The sequence below is a fragment of the Pseudophryne corroboree genome, chromosome 9, assembly GCF_028390025.1.
Source record: "Pseudophryne corroboree isolate aPseCor3 chromosome 9, aPseCor3.hap2, whole genome shotgun sequence".
NCBI classification, from domain to species: domain Eukaryota; kingdom Metazoa; phylum Chordata; class Amphibia; order Anura; family Myobatrachidae; genus Pseudophryne; species Pseudophryne corroboree.
In genome coordinates, this window is record NC_086452.1 from 211,175,891 (window position 1) to 211,190,573 (window position 14,683).

The following is a 14,683-nucleotide window of genomic DNA, read 5'->3' on the forward strand; positions in this document are numbered from 1 at the left end:
GCAGTTTTCCTAGACTGAGCTGTAGGGGAGAGCATAGAGGGGAGGAGCCAGCACACCCTGTTGAAGAAATTTAAAGTGCACCGGCTCCTTTGTACCCCATCTATACCCATCATACTAAATGTCCCCAGTATCCCTTATGGACTACGAGAAAAGGATTTACCGGTAGGTAATTAAAAGCCTTATTATTATTATTATTATTAATTTCTATAGCATAATCTATTGCAATTTACAGTTGGGAACAACATAGTACTAAATGAGACTGGGTAATAACAGGCAAACAAAGAGGTAGAAGGGCCCTGCACACAAGCTTACAATCTGTAGGTAGGTGTGTGCACATAATACAGTATATATCTGGGAACTTCTTCTGGGTACATAACATGCAGGCATAGACGGGAGTTCACATGCTGACCACAGTACTCATGTCCCTTTACTGTTGTCTGTATCTGCTGTTGCTTGTGAACAACCTCCTTCTCCTGAACATTTCCATCTTGTGCTTAAATATACAGATGTGCCCTTTTATACTGTAGCTACAGGTGCACCAAATAGCCCCTCTCAGCAGTCAAGGCTTTTCCACACTCGAAGGGGTAAACGTAATAGGGTGAGAGGATCAGAAAGTGAGCGATTTTGGTAAAAATCTCCTGTTTTTTTAAAGTGGCAAGCGTTTAGATTGCAAAGTCAACCTGGTTTTGCCATGTAAATGATTGCCACTTTTTAAAAAAACAGGAGAATTTTACCAAAATCTCTCACTTTCTGGGGGATATTCAATTGCTTGAAAAGTGAGTTGGGTGTCTGTTTTTTTTCCCTATCTAATAGACAGGGGGAAAAAAAGACACCCAACTGACATTTCAAACATTTGAATTCCCCCCTCTGATTCTCACACCCGATTACATTTCCCCCCATGTTCCTCTGTGCTTCATCTGTGACTAAGTACATGTATAAAACCAATTCCTGTGCAGTTAAAGTAACAGCCTAGCATCTCTGATACATTGTGAGTGGCTTTTGCTGTGTTTGCAATGTAAATAAGATGCAACATATTAAATAGAATAGCAAGAAGAGCGTGTTATCCTAGAGATGTGCGCAAAGAATGCTGCTCTAACGTATAAATTCCCCCAAAAGGGTGTCACCTCACCCAACAGAACATACACAGCAATTTAGCAGAAGAAAATACTCGTATGAGCGCTCACTAATAAGAAATAAATGATACGTTCCTTATATGTCCACAGTAGTAGTTCTTAATCTCCGTCTTCAATATGTTGTTATGATCCAGAAATTATTCAGCTCCAGTCCAAATGTATGGAAAAAGAAAAAGAGAACAAATGTGTAGAAATGTCTTTAAATCTGTTTCATAACATATAGCCCACTGAACCCACGGAGGAAAATTCAGAAAAGCTGCGACTCGTACCCCAACCACAATAGAGTGTTCAATACTGTGCACGTAGCAGTTTCTTTATCCCAAGACCTTGTGTAACCTCTACCGGAAACTCCTGTCTCACAGTGATGTATCTCCAAGATATATGAGTAACAATATCAGACCACGTGGGACCTCCACCAGAAATTGTATAGAAGAGATGCGTACCCAACTCACTTGAGAGAGGGAGGATGACAAGCCTCAAAAGGTTTCTTTAATTTAGTTAAACAATGGCTCCATAAACATCTCCTTATCTTCTCTCAATCTTTTTATTCCTCCTGGAGTTTCTCAGTTCCCGTAGGTTATATAAAAAAAGAATAATATACAATGTGTAGAAATATCTTATGGCTATTTACCAGATAGCCCTCTAAATCCCACGGGGAGATAGCAATAATTTGTAGGGAGTACCCCAACTCACAGCGTGGAATTCCACTAAATGTATATAATGGTTTCTTTACAACAAGACCCAGTGTAACCTCCACCGAAATGCATATGGGGGATGCGTACCCAACTCACTTCTAGAAAAGGAAATGCCCAACCCAATAAAGGTTTCTTTAATCTTGTTTATGAATGGTGCGTACCCTACTCACACGAACAAATGGAAATCTCCCTCCTATCTGGGATTCTTTCATCCATGATGTCTTTAAGGAGTAATTCCCAAAGAGGGCAGCATCCAATAAAAAAACCCGATAATAAAAATATTTTTCCAAGGAAACCAGTCCACAAAGATTAAAAAACAAGTCTTTTTATATTTCTTAAAAATTGAGTTACAAACACCCCATAGTTGGAGTAGAGACACATGCATTTGGTACATACATCGCAATGATAAAGAAAAATAATCTAAAAAAAACGGGTTCCACAAAAGGGAAAGATTAACCACTACACACGCAAGAGGGGAATTCCGGACCCCCAAAAACGTGAATAGTGGAAACAATACCTTCTGGTCCCTGAAGTAGTAAAAAGATGTTACAAGTCACAATACCAGTATCTGTCGACGCGTTTCGGCTCTTATTGGAGCCTTTGTCAGGACATACTGGTGCTGTGAAAACAGCTGGTATTTAACTGGTGAATGGCCAATCGCATCCCACCAGGAAGTGACCTCATAATTGGGGTCAAACCCCTTAAAACCCTTAAATACATACATAAATGAAACATAATCCCAGGATATAGTTATAAACAATATATTCATATTCTTAAATTATCAGATTCATGTCATAAACAAAAAGGATTTATATAAACAGCACATAGAACCCGGAAGTGAATACAAATCCTTCCTTCCGGTCTCGATCTCCCGTTCATGCACAAGCTTTAATATAGAGATCTACATGCTTCAATCCTGTAAATAAAGACCTGTATTAACACAAAATCCTATCTGAAAGGTTGGATTTCAAGATGCACTTTTAAACGGTACGGAACGGCTTGTGCGTTCCACCGCCGTAATGGTGCGTGTCAAACGCTACTTCCGGCCTTACCATCCTCACTCTCGGCCCCGCCGGTAGTGTGGGTCCGTGATAAACGGAACCATACGCGCGCACATAAATTGCATTAAATGAAGCAGGAACTAATTCCATGCGTTCCATGGGAGTCTGAAAAGAGTCTGAATTACATATATCAATATCAAACCCTCCACCCTCACGGTCTTAATAAAGACTTTGAACTTAAGTGGTTCCTTTAGAATATATGAAAACTACCTGATGATATAGTTGATAATATTGCTGCGTATGTTTTAAGATGTTTGGTGTCCTGATGCATATTTTTCAGTTTTTTTAGGTATGGAATTTTGTGAATAATAATCGGGAATTTTCTGAACACAATATCTGGGGGACTAATCTCCAAAGGATTCCAGAAAATGATGAGCAGTGGTAGAAACTTCTTGCCATCTATGATGTGTACATTTTATCATCTGTGTATAACATAATTGTTTGAAAATGGATATATGTTTGTGACATATAGTTTATTACAGTATGGTTTGATTTTTTGATTCTGTTTCCCTGGGTCGATGTCAGATGGAACTTTTTGACAACCGCTTGGGAGAATCAGTGCTATAATATGTGTGATTCTTTGTGCATATATAAACCTGAGGGATTGGATTTCATTATTTTGTTTTTTTGAGAAGCTATCAATGAAGATATATAGTTGTTTGATCAAATTAAAACCATTGGCCACTGAGGAATTATGTTAGAATGACACTTCCTGTGGCTGGAACGCTTTTCAGACTCCCATGGAACGCATGGAATTAGTTCCTGCTTCATTGTAATGCAATTTATGTGCGCACGTATGGTTCCGTTTATCACGGACCCACACTTCCGGCGGGGCCGGAAGTGAGGATGGTAAGGCCAGAAGTAGCGTTTGACACGCACCATTACGGCGGTGGAATGCACAAGCCGTTCCGTACCGTTTAAAAGTGCATCTTGAAATCCAACCTTTCAGATAGGATTTTGTGTTAATACAGGTCTTTATTTACAGGATTGAAGCATGTAGATCTCTATATTAAAGCTTGTGCATGAACGGGAGATCGAGACCGGAAGGAAGGATTTGTATTCACTTCCGGGTTCTATGTGCTGTTTATATAAATCCTTTTTGTTTATGACATCAATCTGTTAATTTAAGAATATGAATATATTGTTTATAACTATATCCTGGGATTATGTTTCATTTATATATGTATTTAAAGGTTTTAAGGGTTTTGACCCCAATTATGAGGTCACTTCCTGGTGGCCATTCACCAGTTAAATACCAGCTGTTTTCACAGCACCAGTATGTCCTAACAAAGGCTCCAATAAGAGCCGAAACGCGTCGACAGATACTGGTATTGTGACTTGTAACATCTTTTTACTACTTCGGGGACCAGAAGGTATTGTTTCCACTATTCACGTTTTTGGGGGTCCGGACTTCCCCTCTTGCGTGTGTGGTGGTTAATCTTTCCCTTTTGTGGAACCCGGTTTTTTTAGATTATTTTTCTTTATCATTGCGATGTATGTACCAAATGCATGTGTCTCTACTCCAACTATGGGGTGTTTGTAACTCAATTTTTAAGAAATATAAAAAGACTTGTTTTTTAATCTTTGTGGACTAGTTTCCTTGGAAAAAAGATTTTATTATCGGGTTTTTTTATTGGATGCTGCACTCTTTGGGAATTACTCCTTAAAGACATCACGGATGAAAGAAACCCAGATAGGAGGGAGATTTCCATTTGTTCGTGTGAGTAGGGTACGCACCATTCATAAACAAGATTAAAGAAACCTTTATTGGGTTGGGCATTTCCTTTTCTAGAAGTGAGTTGGGTACGCATCCCCCATATGCATTTCGGTGGAGGTTACACTGGGTCTTGTTGTAAAGAAACCATTATACACGTTTAGTGGAATTCCACGCTGTGAGTTGGGGTACGCCCTACAAATTATTGCTATCTCCCCGTGGGATTTAGAGGGCTATCTGGTAAATAGCCATAAGATATTTCTACATATTGTATATTATTCTTTTTTTATATAACCTACGGGAACTGAGAAACTCCAGGAGGAATAAAAAGATTGAGAGAAGATAAGGAGATGTTTATGGAGCCATTGTTTAACTAAATTAAAGAAACCTTTTGAGGCTTGTCATCCTCCCTCTCTCAAGTGAGTTGGGTACGCATCTCTTCTATACAATTTCTGGTGGAGGTCCCACGTGGTCTGATATTGTTACTCATATATCTTGGAGATACATCACTGTGAGACAGGAGTTTCCGGTAGAGGTTACACAAGGTCTTGGGATAAAGAAACTGCTACGTGCACAGTATTGAACACTCTATTGTGAGTTGGGGTACGAGTCGCAGCTTTTCTGAATTTTCCTCCGTGGGTCCAGTGGGCTATATGTTATGAAACAGATTTAAAGACATTTCTACACATTTGTTCTCTTTTTCTTTTTCCATACATTTGGACTGGAGCTGAATAAATTCTTGATCATAACAACATATTGAAGACGGAGATTAAGAACTACTACTGTGGACATTTAAGGAACGTATAATTTATTTCTTATTAAATAAAATAGTTTGCTACTCATCCCAGGCCAACTCAGTTCCACCAGTCATCTTGCATCATAGGGCGTAAAGACACTTAAATGGGAATTCAACTCAGGGCGGAAAACCTGCGCCACTGGTTTTGCTATTAAATTAGTGGACTGAAAATGAGCGGCAACCTTTTTCCATGCACCTCCAGAGCAAGACTGACTTTTCCTAAAATCTGTATTTTTATGAAAAATCAGCGGGACTTGCTCTGGAATCCCGACGGTACCCCCCTGAAGACTAATTAAGAAATTGGAAGTTTACAATTAGCTTAATTAGTCAGTAATTACACACCTTCCAAAACACTGTCTTATCCTCCAGCATTGGGATACGGACTAGTGCATCAACGGGGAATATGTGAGTGTTGTGTAAGGGTGTGTGCAGGAGTTTGTGTGTGACCCCTGGTGTGTACATGACCTCCCTGTGAGTATGTGTGTGATGGAGGAAGCAGCTGGGGGAGCTACATTTCCCAGCAGCTACATATTTCCCCAACAGCACACAAGCATCCCGGCTGCCCCCTCCCCAGTGTAAAGATGGAGTTGAGACTACCGGTGACCATCAGAGGGGTAAGTATTATTATTATTACACTCATGCCACAGGGTTTTCAGAGCTAAAAACCCTGGAACCATTTATTTTTAAATTTGATACCATGAGTATCAGGAGCGTATATACCCAATTTCCAAAATTGGATGCGAGGTCCGCAGGATTTTTTTTCCAAAATTGGATGCGAGGTCCGCAGGATTTTTTTTACCTTGCTAAACCTCACACCCAATTTAATCCCCCCACTGTGCTTATTATTATCCTAAATAAGTTGGGAAAAAGCATGCAAATAAAGATTTTTGCATATTTTAGAGTTGCGCTCATTTATGCCTGAGAATGAAGAAAGGGGAAGGGCAGGAACGGACAAGTGGAAGATTTGCACAGAGAGTGTGCATGTAAGTGAAACATTACAAAGGGACAAATTAACAATGGGGCTGATGGAGCTGCAGCTCCAGGTCCACTCTCCAACAAAGGCACACAGCTTCTGCATATCTCTGTGTAGCTGTAGATAGGAAAATTGGATTTTAATTACCTACCGGTAAATCCTTTTCTCGTAGTCCGTAGAGGATGCTGTGGTCCAATTTAGTACCATGGGGTATAGACGGGTCCACTAGGAGCCACTGGCACTTTATGAGTTTAATAGTGTGGGCTGGCCCCTCCCTCTATGCCCCTCCTACCAGACTCTAGAAACTGTGCCCGAGGAGACGGACATACTTCGAGAGAAGGAAATACACAGATAGTGGTGAGATTCACACCAGCTCACACAGAACAAAAGGAAATCCAAGTTAACCAACTTGAAACGATTCAGCAACGACTGAACCAACAATACTTAACCAAGTAACAAAGCAGGAATACGAAGCACTGGGCAAGCGCCCAGCATCCTCTATGGACTACAAGAAAAGGATTTACTGGTAGGTAATTAAAATCCTATTTTCTCTTACGTCCTAGAGGATGCTGGGGTCCAATTTAGTACCATGGGGATGTACCAAGCTCCCAGTATGTGAGGGAGAGTGCTGAGGATCCCGCAGAACTGATTGACCAAACTTGACATTCTCAGAGGCCAAAGTATCAAACTTGTAGAACTTAGCAAACGTTTTCGACCCTGACCAAGTAGCCGCTCAGCAAAGCTGAAAAGCCGAGACACCCCAGGAATCCGCCCAGGAAGAACACACTTTACGGGTAGAGTGGGCCTGAACAGATTTTGGAATCGACAATCCTGCCGCAGAATAAGCATGCTGGATAGTAATTCTGATCCAGTGAGAAATGGCCTGCTTAGAAGCAGGACATCCAATCTTGTTGGGATCGTAAAGGACAAAGAGTGCGTCCGACTTCCTGTGACGAGCAGTTCGTTTCACATACATTTTCAAAGCCCGTACAACATCCAAGGACTTTTAGGTAATTGAGGTGTCAGTAGCCACTGGCACTACAATAGGTTGGTTAATATGAAAAGCCGATACAACCTTTGGAAGAAACTGCTGACGCGTTCTGAGCTCAGCTCTATCCTCATGGAAAATCAAGTAGGGGCTCTTGTGCGACAATGCCCCCAGTTCTGACACACGTTGTGCAGATGCCAATGCCAACAGAGTGACGGCCTTCCAAGTAAGAAACTTTAAGTCTACCTCCTGTAAAGGTTCGAACCAATCTGATTGCAGGAACTGCAGCACCACATTAAGATCCCAAGGTGCACAAAGGGTGGTTGGATGTGGAGAACACCTTGCAAGAATTTTCTGAACCTCAGGGAGAGCAGCCAATTGTTTCTGGAAAAAAATGGACACAGCCGAAATCTGGACCTTAATGGATACCAAGCATAGGCCCACATCCACACCTGCTTGCAAAAAGAGGATAAAACGTCCTAGTTGAAACGCCACCGTTGGAAACTTCTTGGACTCACACCAAGACATGTATTTCTTCCAAATCTGATGGTAATGCTTAGACATTACCCCTTTCCTAGCTTGTATCAGAGTAGGAATGACCCTGTTCGGAATGCCCTTCCGAGCTAAGATTTGGCGTTCAACCTCCATGCTGTCAAACGTAGCCGTGGTAAGTCTTGATAAGCGAACGGTCCCTGTTGCAGAAGGTCTTCTCGAAGAGGAAGAGGCCTCGGATCTTCCAGCAGTATAACTCCAGAAGATCCACGTACCAAGCCCTTCTTGGCCAGTCCGGAGCAATGAGGACCGCCTGAACTCTTGTTCTTTTAATTAGTTTGAGAATTCCTTGGGATGAGTGGAAGTGGAAGGAACACCCACGGAGTTACCAGGGTGTCTACCACCACTGCTTGTGGGTCTCTTGACCTGGAACAGTACCTCTGAAGCATCTTGTTTAAGCGAGAGGCCATCATGTCTATGTGAGGTACACCCCACCGGCTTGTTACCTCTGCGAACACCTCTGGGTGGAGTCCCCATTCTCCTGGATGGAGATTATGTCTGCTGAGGAAGTCTGCTTCCCAGTTTTCCACTCCCGGACTGAAGACCGCCGACAGCGCCAGCGCGTGCCTTTCCGCTCAGAGGAGGATTCTCGTTACCTCTGACATTGCGGCTCTGCTCTTCATTCCACCCTGCCTATTTATGTAGGACACCACTGTGACGTTGTCCGACTGAACCTGAATGGCACGATCTTGCAGAAGATGTGCCACTTGTAGAAGGCCATTGTATATGGCCCTTAGTTCCAGAACGTTTATTGGAAGGACAGATTCCTGACTTGACCACCTTCCTTGGAAGTTTTTCCCCCTGGTGATTGCTCCCCAACCTCTGAGGCTTGCATCCGTGGTTTGAAGAATACAGTTCTGAATCCCAAACCTGCGGCCCTCGAGCAGGTGAGAAGTTTGCAGCCACCATAGGAGTGAAATCCTGGCTTTCAGCGACAGGTGTATCCGTTGGTGCATGTGAAGATGTGATCCTGACCACTTGTCCAGGAGACCCAGCTGGAAGAACTGTGCATGGAATCTTCTGTACTGTAGAGCCTTGTAGGAGGCCACCATCTTTCCCAGAAGGCGAATGCACTGATGAACCGATACCCGGGCTGGCTTCAGGACAACCCGGACCATTGATTGGATCATCAATGTTTTCTCCACTGGCAGAAACACCCTCTGCACTTCCGTGTCAAGTATCATCCCTAGGAAGGGCAGTCTACTTGTCGGCTCCAAATGTGACTTTGGAAGGTTCAAGATCCACCCATGATCCCGGAGTAGTTAAGTTGAGAGAGCAATACTCTGCAACAGCTTCTCCCTGGAATATGCCTTTATCAGCAGATCATCCAGATATGGAATTATGTTCACTCCCTGTTTGAGGAGAAGGAGCATTATCTCCGCCATGACCTTGGTGAACACCTTTGGTTCTGTGGAGAGGCCAAATGGTAATGTCTGGAACTGATAGTGACAGTCCTGTAGTGCAAACCGCAGATAGGCCTGGTGAGGCAGCCTGATCGGAAAGTTAAGGTACGCATCCTTGATATCCAGGGATACCAGGAATTCTCCCTCTTCCAGACATGAGATCACCGCTCTCAGAGACTCCATCTTGAATTGGAACACCCTTAAGTAGGGGTTCAATGACTTCAGTTTCAATATAGGCCTCACCGAACCATCCAGTTTCGGTACCAAAACAGGTTTGAGTAATAACCCTTGTTTTTTAGGTGAGGAGTAACTGGAACAATGACATTTGTTCGTACCAACTGTTGAATGGCTTCCTGTAGGATAGCACTTTCTGTCAGCGAAACTGGTAAGAATGATTTGAAGAATCTGTGAGGTGGGAGTTCCTGAAACTCCAGTCTCTTCCCCTGGGCAACAATATCTGTCACCCAGGGGTCCAAGCACGATGATGCCCAGACGTGACTGAAATCTTTTAGTCTCGTTCCCACCTGCCCAATCTCCAGGCTGGGAGGTCCTCCGTCATGCTGAAGATTTGGAGGAAGCAGAGTCTGGTTTCTGTTCCAGGGAACCTGTTGGTGTAGGTTTTCTGGATTTTCCCCGACCTCCTCTAAAGAAGGTGGGGGGTGTGTGGATTTTTGAAATTTTGCGGTCCGAAAGGACTGCAGTGTAGGTGTAGGATATGATTTCCTAGCCGGTGCTGGTGCAGAGGGAAGAAATGTTGACTTACCCGCAGTCACCGTGGCAATCCACGCATCCAATGCGTCCCCAAATAGTGCCTGACCTGTGAAGGGCAGGTTCTCCACACTTTTCTTGGACTCTGCATCCACAGTCCATTGGCGTAGCCAGAGTCCTCAGCGCACCGACACTGCCATGGAAGTAGCCCTTGCATTAAGCAGGCCAATATCCTACATGGCCTTCACCATTAAACCTGCAGAATCCTGTATGTGACGTAAAAACAAGTCAATGTCACTCCTATCCATAGTATCTAATTCCTCAAGTAAAGTACCTGACCACTTTACTAAGGCTTTAGAAATCCACGCACAAGCAATAGTGGGCCTTAAAGCCACGCCTGTAACAGTGTATAGTGATTTGTGCGTCGTCTCAATCTTGTGGTCAGCCGGCTCCTTTAAGGCGATTGAACCAGGGACAGGTAAAAACCACCTTTTTAGACAACCTAGATACGGAAGCGTCTACTGTAGGTGGGGTTTCCCACTTTTTTCTGTCCTCTTCAAGGAAAGGGAAAGCAACAAGAATTCTTTTTCTCTCTGGGTTTTCCCAGGATTTTTTAAACAAGGAGTTTAACTCCTTAGAAGCAGGGAAGATAAGGGGGGATTTCCTATTTACTGTAAAATAAGATTCCTCTTCTTGCTCAGGTACCTTCTCAGAAATATGCAAAACATCCCTAATTGCTTCAATCATTAATTGCACCCCCTTTGCGAGGGATGCATCTCCCCCTGCATAGCCCCATCACCGTCCCCTGTATCAGGGTCGGAATCAGTGTCAGCTTGCATTATCTGGGCAAGCGTATGTTTTTGCGGGTATGGACGTGGGTTTTAGATGAAGTAGTGGGTGCTGAATACGTCAAGCCCTCCACAGATTTTCTCAAAAACTGCCTCTCCCTTTCAGTATGTGACATCCTAGTTGAAATCTGGGATATCATTCCCCTTAAAGAATCCACCAATGGGGGTTCGGATTCAGAAGGCTGAGAAAGTATATTGCAGTCCTGAGTACATGGAATAGACTCCTCAGGAGAAGATAAACACTCTGCAGCACAGGACACAGAGTCCTTAGACATGGTAATGGGATAGACACACTTACACACACACCCAGGAAAATGTCAGACACAGTTTCCCCCAGAGTACCTTCAGAGAGACACAGAGTATAAGGAGCCAGCCACACAGCGCCCCTGTAGGCAGTTATTATGATAAAAGCCCGACATTGACTAACTAACCTTAATAGGAGAATTAGTATTATTATCACACTCCCCCCATCTATAACACCCTGGTACCGCAGAGGTATAGCTGGAGTTATGTGGAGGGCAGCGCTCCCTTTCAGCGTCTTGTTCCTATGATCTGCAGGGAGAAAATGGCGCTGGTGAGTGCTGGATCCGCTGAGAGGAAGCCCCACCCCCTGTAATGGTGCGTGGCTTCCCGCACTTATTGTTTATACTGGCCTGAGGATTTGTGTGTGTTAATAATGGGATTAGCCCCTGTTAACTATGTGACCAGTTTAGGGTGTAATGCGCTGGCTCAGGTGCCCCTCAAGCGCTGCATGTGTATGCTGCGAAGCCTTCCCGGAGCGCAGCCTTGTCAGCGGTGCGCTCCATCCCTTGTGCCGCCATACCCGCCGGCGACCCGCTAACCAGGACGCCAGCACTGTACTCAACACTCTTCTTTCTTCTGGCTCTGTTAGGGGGTAGCGGCCGTGCTGCGGTAGTGAGCGGTTGCCTTGTGGGCTTGCGATCAGCACCCTCAGGAGCTCAGTGTCCTGTCAGTGGAGTAGACAACCATTAACTCTTAAGGAAGTTGGTTCCTACTCCCCCCCCCCCCCCTAAGTCCCACGAAGCAGGGAGGCTGTTGCCAGCAGCCTTCCTGTAAAACAACAAACTCTAAATTTTAATTTAAAAATAAAACTAAGAAAACTCCTAGGAGCTCCCCTAGCTGTGACCGGCTCCTCCGGGCATATTTTATAAACTGAGTCTGGTAGGAGGGGCATAGAGGGAGGGGCCAGCCCACACTATTAAACTCTTAAAGTGCCAGTGGCTCCTAGTGGACCCGTCTATACCCCATGTTACTAAATTGGACCCCAGCATCCTCTAGGACGTAAGAGAAACAAATGTTTCCTTCTACTGCCTTCTTCAGTGTCCTAGGCTCTGCCCCTTCCCTGCATCAACACCAACCACCCCGTGCACCCTGTTTCTCACCTCTGAGTCCAACATACTGGGATGCTGTGGCTGGTCCCTCCCCCAGCCATAGGCTGCCCTGCTGCTGCACTGTGAATAGGCAGAGATGTCCAGAAAGCCCCTCCCACCTCCAGGCCAGTCCCCTTCCTGCTCTTATACCCCAGCTGCTCCTATACCGCTACTACCCGCACCACCACACTGCGCAACCTTCAAACACCACATTACTGTGCTACCTTCCCACATCACATTACTGCATTACCTTTTTGACACCACATTACTGCGCTACCCTCCCAAACCACATTACTGCATTACTTACCAACACCACATTACTGCGTTTCCTTCCCACACATTACTGCGCTACCTCCCCACACCACATTTCTGTGCTACCTTCCTACACCACATTACTGCACTACCTTCCCATACCACCACACTGTGCTACCTTCCCACACCACATTACTGTGCTACCTTCCCACACCACATTACTGCGCTACCTCTCCACACCACATTTCTGCGCTACCTTCCTACACCACATTACTGCACTACCTTCCCACACCACCACACTGCGCTACCATCGCACACCGCATTACTGTACTAACTTCCCACACCACATTACTGCGCTACCTTTCCAAACCACATTACTGTGTTACCTTTTTGACACCACACTACTGCACTGCCTTCCCAAATAACATTACTGCGTTTCCTTTCCACACCACATTACTGCGCTACCTCCCCACACCACATTACTGCGCTACCTCCCCACACCACATTACTGCGCTACCTTCCCGCACCACGGTACTGTGCTACCTTTCCACACCGCCATACTGTGCTACCTTCCACACTGACGATTGTTTTATTCTATTATTTTATATATATATATATATATATATATATATATATACAGGTTGAGTATCCCATATCCAAATATTCCGAAATACGGAATATTCCGAAATACGGACTTTTTTGAGTGAGAGTGAAATACTGAAACCTTTGTTTTTTGATGGCTAAATGTACACAAACTTTGTTTAATACACAAGTTATTAAAAATATTGTATTAAATGACCTTCAGGCTGTGTGTATAAGGTGTATATGAAACATAAATGAATTGTGTGAATGTACACACACTTTGTTCAATGCACAAAGTTATAAAAATTATTGGCTAAAATTGACTTCAGGCTGTGTGTATAAGCTGTATATGTAACATAAATGCATTCTGTGCTTAGATTTAGGTCCCATCACCATGATATCTCATTATGGTATGCAATTATTCCAAAATACGGAAAAATCCCATATCCAAAATTCCTCTGGTCCCAAGCATTTTGGATAAGGGATACTCAACCTGTATATATGTTTGGTTTTGCACAGATTCCTTTTCAGCATAGCACCTTGAGAAAAACGCCAATTGGGTGTTGAAACGTTGGTGGCCTGCACTATGCTTGTTTAAGTTTTACCACTTTGCTCAATACAGAGTTCAATTTATTGTTGAAAAAAACCAATAGAGTGCCGCCTGGTTCTTTCTAGCTGAGAAGAGATACGCCTGCTGAGCTTAGGAACCCATCTTTTTTCTATATATATATATATATATATATATTTATATATATATATGTTTTACATGTATACTTTAATATATGGCAAGATATGTTTAGCTTACATAAAATTTCAAACAGCATACTCAAAATATAATGTGGTATAACGTGTGACTGTATTAATGTCCTGGGTATATATACCGTATACTGTATATGTGCGATAATCAATATGAATATATAAAATACAGCATGCATGTGATATCTCATACTTTTAGAGTATGCAGAACAGTCATATGCCCTCCAGACATGTAGAAAATTATTTTATGAAATGTGGTTTCACTTAATTTGCAGTCCTCAAGCCATCAGAAATCGCCAATCTAAACGGTTCCACTCCTGTAATTGAGGTCACGCTTACCCAAATATTGTTTGAATAATAAAAAACACTTAATTAGTTCTTATTGTGAGATAAAATGAGAAAATATAATTTTATTAAGGAAGTCAAGGTTTTGGTCGCAAGTAAATCATTCCAGACAGCAGAGTACTCTGTGATCAGTGATTTAATTTAACATGATGACAACTGGCAAACCTTCCGAGAGGCGGCATCTCTCCCGTGGGCAGCAGCCTGGGAAACATCATGCTTATTATTCAGAGGTAGTGGCTGATATACGACACAGCTCTCAGCCATGGAGCAACGGTGCTGCAATTTTAAATGGTTTAACGTTTTACATTTTTTTTTATGTATGGAAAACCTTTAAGGTAGTTTTGCTATGTCATAAACTGTAATGTTTTTTTCTTGTTATGTTTCTTTGAATTAAAATTACGAATCGCCCAAAAAATCCAGAGGAACACATAAAAGTGATAATACTGAACATGTCAGTCATTTTAAAACTGAGATAAATATACTATA